Below are 6543 nucleotides of genomic sequence, written 5' to 3' on the forward strand. Positions count from 1 at the left end.
TGGGATCCCACAGCCCACAAGGTGGTAATCAGCAGGGATGTTGTATTTGTTGAAAACAAGATACAAGCAAAAAAAGGTAGCACTTCAAAAGAAAAATCAGAGACTACTAAGTTGAAGTTGAAGAAATAGAAGAAGTTCCAGTTTCTTCTGAAGCAGCACCAGAGCACGAAGAACAAGAGCAAGCTGAGATCGAAACTCTAGAAGTTCGACGATCAACTAGGGAGAGAAGAGAACCAGCTTGGCACTCAGATTATTCTATGGAGAGTAATATTGCATACTGTCTACTAACAGAAGATGGAGAGCCTTCAACTTTTCACGAGGCTATGAAAGGCCAAGAATCATCTTTGTGGGTGGCAGCAATGCAAAAAGAAATTGAAGCTCTTCATAAAAATAAAACATGGGATCTTGTTCAATTACCACAAGGAAGAAAGGCCATTGAAAACAAATGGGTCTACAAGATCAAACGCAATGGTAATGATCAAGTAGAGAAGTATCGTGCAAGATTGGTGGTGAAAGGATTCGCTCAGAAAGAAGGTATAAACTTCAATGAGATATTTTCTCCGATGGTTCGACTCACAACAATTCGAGTGGTCGTGGCGATGTGTGCTACATTTGACTTGTACTTGGAGCAGTTAGATGTCACAACTGCATTTCTTCATGGAGAGCTTGAAGAAGAAATTTCATGCTCCAACCAGAAGGTTTTGAAGAACAGGAAAAAGAGAACTTGGTTTGCAGGTTGAACAAATCTCTATACGGCCTCAAACAGGCGCCGAGGTGTTGGTATAAGAGATTTGATTCCTTCATTATAAGCCTTGGATACAACAGACATAGTTCAGATCCTTGTGTTTATTACAAGAGATTTGGTGATGAAGATTTTGTTATTTTGCTGTTGTATGTTGACGACATGTTGGTAGCAGGCCCCAACAAAGATCGTCTTATAAATTTAAAGGCACAATTGGCTAGGGAGTTTGAAATGAAGGACTTGGGACCAGCAAATAAGATTCTAGGGATGAAAATTCACCGAGACAGAAATAATAGGAAAATTTGGCTTTCTCAAAAGAACTACTTGAAGAAAATCTTGAGACGCTTCAAGATGCAAGACTGTAAGTTAATTTCTACCCCACTTTCTATTAATTTCAAGTTATCCTTAAGTATGTGTCCTAGAAATGAAGTAGAGAGGATGGAAATGTCTGGAGTACAGTATGCATCAGCAGTGGGAAGTTTACTGTTCGTCATGATATGTACAAGATCTAACATTGCACAAGCAGTGGGAGTGGTTAGTCGATACATGGCTAATCCTGGTAGAGAGCATTGGAATACTGTTAAGAGGATTCTGAGATACATCAAGGGTACCTCAGATGTTGCAATGTGTTATGGAGGATCAGACTTTAATGTTAAAGGTTATGTTGATTCAGATTATGCAGGTGATCTTGATAAAAGCAGGTCCACCACAGGTTATGTGTTTACTCTTGCTGGAGGAGTTGTAAGTTGGGTTTCAAAACTGCAATCTATCGTGGCTACATCTACGACGGAAGCAGAATATGTAGCAGCTACACAAGCTAGCAAAGAGGCAATATGGATGCAGATGTTACTGGAGGAGCTCGGGCACAAACAAGAGAAGATTGCTCTATTTGTGACAGTCAGAGCGCTTTGCATCTTGCAAAGAATCCGGCATTTTATTCAAGGACAAAGCACATACGAGATCAGTATCACTTTGTCCGTGAGAAGGTGGAAGAAGGCAGTGTGGATATTCAGAAAATTCATACTAATGACAACCTGACAGATATGTTTACGAAGCCGATCAACAGTAACAAGTTCATATGGTGTCGATCTTCTATTGGCCTAGCAGAAATATAACATTGCAGTAACTGGGTAGAAAGGATGGTGTGAAGACTTAATTAATTTTCAATTAAATCTTCAAGTGGGAGAATGTGAAAAAAAAAGTCAAAAAAAGAGGTTGGTAGGTAGGCACAACCTACTTTCATTGAAAAAGGAAAAGAAACGTTTTCAAAAGGTAAAAACGCGTAGAAAGAAAAATGTGTTCTTTTTGGTTGACAAAATGCAACGCGTAAAATGTTTTACGCGTTTTTGGTTCCTATAAATAGAGGGCCTCTTGCCCTCATTTAGATCATCCTAAAATCCCAGAAAGAGAGAGTAAGAATACAAAGAGAGTTATACACCAAGATAAATATTGTAGTCTTGAGTGTCCTCTTTAGTAGTTGTTTCTTTTACAAGAGAGAAGTGTTAATTGTTGTTGTCTCCTTGTATTTGAGAGCTGTGTACTCCATATCAAAATAGTGAGATCCTTCTACCCCGTGGTTTTTCCTCTCTATCTTTTAGAGGGGTTTCCGCGTAAAATTCTCGTATCTAATTTATTTTCATATTTATTGTCATATCAAACTTTAGTTGTGGTGCTTCCTCCCCTCAAGAATCTTCACCTCCAAACTCACCAATTACCTTGTTCCCAACTTCTTTATTTTCAATATATATGATCATTTAAGATATTCTCCATAATTTCATCAACCTTCTTATGGACACTCAGTTTGTGAAGTAACTTCCAAGAAGGAAACGAATCAGCCACATCAAATCGATCCTGCTAGTTTGAGTACATTCTTCAACAATATATAATTTTATAAACTCATCTCGATCTTTCAACATTTAAGATAAACTCCACAAGTGTCAGTGTTGGTAAATTGAAACATTTTTCCCGTCATGTTAATTGCAGAACCCCTCGTGGAACGAATTGATGAAATGAGACTCGAAAGCTCATCCTGACGAATTGCACCAAATGACTTGACCATTTTCGTACTAAGAAGTTTAACAATAAAAAATTTATGCATTTGTCTCCGATAGTCATCGTATATATTGACTGAATGCAATATCTTTATTATTGTAAAATATGATGTTTGTGGATGTAAGTTGTGCCCTATTAGCAAAGGCGAAATCGTGAGTTTAGTAGGTGATGATATAACCACCTCTCTCTTAGGCCAAGAATTCTATTTATCTAATTTATTTTATTTTTGTCTTTTCTCTCTTTTTTCATTCATTCATTAATTTATTATTCTGATAAAACTAAAAGAGGTAAAGTATGCAATGTTTCCTCAAGAGACGTAATGCATGAGTTAAATTTCAAAATGTTAAAATATGGTTCAAAAACTCAATGGTCTTCCGTTTAAATATTAATGTGTATTGCACCTTTTCCTTGATTTTAGAGTGAATATATATATAGAGAGAGAGAGAGAGAAAGAGAGAAAATGTAACTGCACAAATTAGAAGGACAGTAACATCTAAATAGAACACAACAAATCATTGTAAATTTTGAATAGTAATAACAACTTAACATAAGAATGCAATGCAATGACAACACTGAAGAAACATAAACATTACTCAAAAAAATTAAAAGAGACAAGAGATGAGAGCATAGAGATTTTTTGATGAATATGGCATATACCCATTGAGTAGTGTAGGTCATTGATGAGTCAATTATCTTTGCATAGGTGTGTTAGTGTCTTCTAAACTTGAAATTCGAAGTTGTGTACTGTTTAGGACTCCACCCTTTGAAAAGAGTTATTTATTTGTGTTTTTATGGATATATATATATATATATATATATATATTATGAGGTTATCGTACCCTAAAACTTTCTTATGGACGATGTTCTTTGTGTATGTCCCACTTCATCGTTTTGGTTACTCCGTTAGGACCAAAACTTTTGTTGTGGACATAGACATCCCTCTTGATAGAGCAACGTACAATTGACCATGTGAGAAATCATGTTGAGGCAAATACAAATCAACATTTGGAATTGTTTGACTTTGCACTTTATTTATTTTCATTGCAAAGCAAAGGCATATTGAGAACTACTTTCGAATGAATTTGAATGGATAGCCTTCATTTTTTGATGGCGAAAGTTAAATTCAAGAGAGAAACATCTATTTAGTTGCCGAATGACCACTGGATCTTGGCAAAGCCTCTACATATCATTCTTGTACCATTACATAAGCCATTGGAAGGGTCTAAATTTCTTAGCAGCATGATGAGAGCATTCTCCTTTAATTCTAACCTGCATTTAATAAGATATATTAAAGTACAATCATATTGTTTTTTGTTACTTCCTCTTCATGATTGTAATTCATGTTGTATTTTCCTGAATACCTATGTGGCGAGAGACCATTTGGTGTTAAAATATTTAGGTATTCTTCCTGTTAATAGTTGTTGGTGTCATCTTCTACTGAGTCAAAGCTATTAAATATCTTGCTTTCACCTAGGAACATGGCTATTAACTTGTCATTAAGATTTATCCACATGCTCATTTCTGCTTGCTAAGATAGTTCGTTCGATGACATATTTTGTAGCAGTAGCATTTTTTTGTAGGCTTGGAAATATGTCTTTTATTAAGCATTCTTCTGAAATTACATCCCTACAATGCTTGACAGTTAATTGTTCTAGAAGAAGGATTAAATTGTCTCTTATTATTGGTTTTTCTCTGTTACCAACGCGAAGTAAGAACTCACTGAATGATGAATCTGTTCTTGCTCTCATATTTATAGTAAATTAGATCTTTTCCATCAAAGGCCAGAGATATGATTTCACCAAGCTTGCATTAATAGTTTATACTCTTGTAGATTTTGGAACTACTGGTAACACCTAACGGAAATCTCCTCCAAAAACCATGAATTTCCCACCGAATGGTTTATCGATGTCCATTATGTCTCTAAAGCTCCTGTCGACTGTTTTTATTGTTTGACGCTTGGCAATTGTCACTTCATTTTATATAACCACTTTTGCTTTTCTAATCAATTTGGCAGCACCACTTTGTTTTGACATATTTGTCATAGTTGACTCATTTGTTTGTAAGGGGATATCAAACCTCGAGTGAGTTGTACGTCTTCCATGTAGAATTGAAGCTGCTACACCACTGGTTGTTGTTGCCAAGGCAATCCTACCTCTTGATCTAACATTGACAAGCAATGGACGATATAAGTATGTTATCCCAGTTTCCCAGGTCCATCGACAAAGAATATTCCAGCTCTTCCGGTATCTATAGTATTACAACACTAACAGATAGAAAATGTAATTTCAAATCCAACATAATTAATAAATAAAGAAAGGAATTACATTCATGGAAGTGTTAGAACCAAAACAATTTCCAGAGAAAAAAGTCTTAGTTACAGAATGGATTAGTTTAAGGCTAAAAATGGCAGCCATCTCCTTTTTTCCCCCATATGATTAGCGAAATTCTTAACAGAATTGCAGGAAGGCATCAAGTTCCTATGTAGCTGGAAAGTTTAAAGTCTCTCTAGATGTTGTTGTTGGAGGTAACTTAGGATTGAATTTGTTGATCATCTTTTCTATAGTGATAAAAGAGCACAGAAGATATGATATAAATCAATAAAGTAATGGTCAATTGGCGAGAAAGTCCATAATCTTCTCAAAGCCCTTTTATAGTGATTGAAACATTAAGTTTTTCCCTAATTGGGCGAATATAACTCAGTTGTTGATCAATGATGTCTATTTAAAGCAACCAGAGACAGTGCACGAAAGTTGGCAAACAATCGCTCCTCATTAGATACATGACTTTGGATTAGTCTAATGAAAACACAAAGGTAGGGAGGCAGTAATGTTTTGCAACAATAAGGTAAAAACAAACAGAAAATCAACAAATTATGAGCTCATTGACACTTAATGCATCAGAAAAGCTTTTCTAGCTATTTAAAGATTTCTTTTGCAGTGAAACTTTGAAAGTAAATAACTACAAATATCAAGCCTCTGTAAACGGCAGTACATGTGAAATCCCTGTTGTAATCAGTCAGTTGAGTAATTTTGTTTTTGATTGAAACAATATCTTTGTTGGATGCAGAGGGAAGGAAAATAGATTAATGAGACAAAGACATGCTATTGGAGACATTAATATAGATCAGTGAAGAATGTGAAAAGGTTTTGAAAAAACTGATCAAAAGGGAATTTTTAATCATGAATGTGAAAGAAGGCTGAAAGGCAATGAAAATTAATATGATTATAGGGTTGTTACGGTGAGGGAAGGGATGAGAAATTAAGAAGTGAACGTTGTAGTGTCGAGACTTAGAGATTCTAGTGTTGAGACTAATACTCCTACAACATCAGCTTCATCTTCTTCTGCTACTAGACTAGAGGCAGCACATGATGTGCATGGATTAGCTCCTGGGCAGACGGACTGTAGCATCCCCTTTGGGAGGATGCCCCACTTATGAAAGAAAAGATAGTTTTTTTTATAATCTCAAATAGTCAACACATTTAGAAAACTTATTTTGAAATTCTATTTCCAATTCAACACCATTGCGGGTCCATAAAATACACAAAACTCAAACTAGTAATTATCACAAAACTATTATCTTCCTTTGTGCAAAATGACAAGTCAAAATATAAACGCAGTACATGGCATGACTTGAGTTAAAAGCACACTCTAAAATAGCAAAACTAGTCACTCAGTTCAAGTTACAAGCATATGGTTTTGTTTTCACAAGCGTTCAAAATTTCATACATAAGTGTCACATGTATCATGTA

General features: G+C 35.5%; 1 pseudogene; it reads right to left on the reverse strand.

The window, feature by feature from the left end:
- Nucleotides 1-2424: 2424 nt before the first annotated feature.
- LOC129900043 (cytochrome P450 71D7-like) lies at nucleotides 2425-6202 on the reverse strand (annotated as a pseudogene).
- Nucleotides 6203-6543: the final 341 nt, after the last annotated feature.

Source organism: Solanum dulcamara, chromosome 8 (assembly GCF_947179165.1).
Source record: "Solanum dulcamara chromosome 8, daSolDulc1.2, whole genome shotgun sequence".
Taxonomy (NCBI): Eukaryota; Viridiplantae; Streptophyta; class Magnoliopsida; order Solanales; family Solanaceae; genus Solanum; species Solanum dulcamara.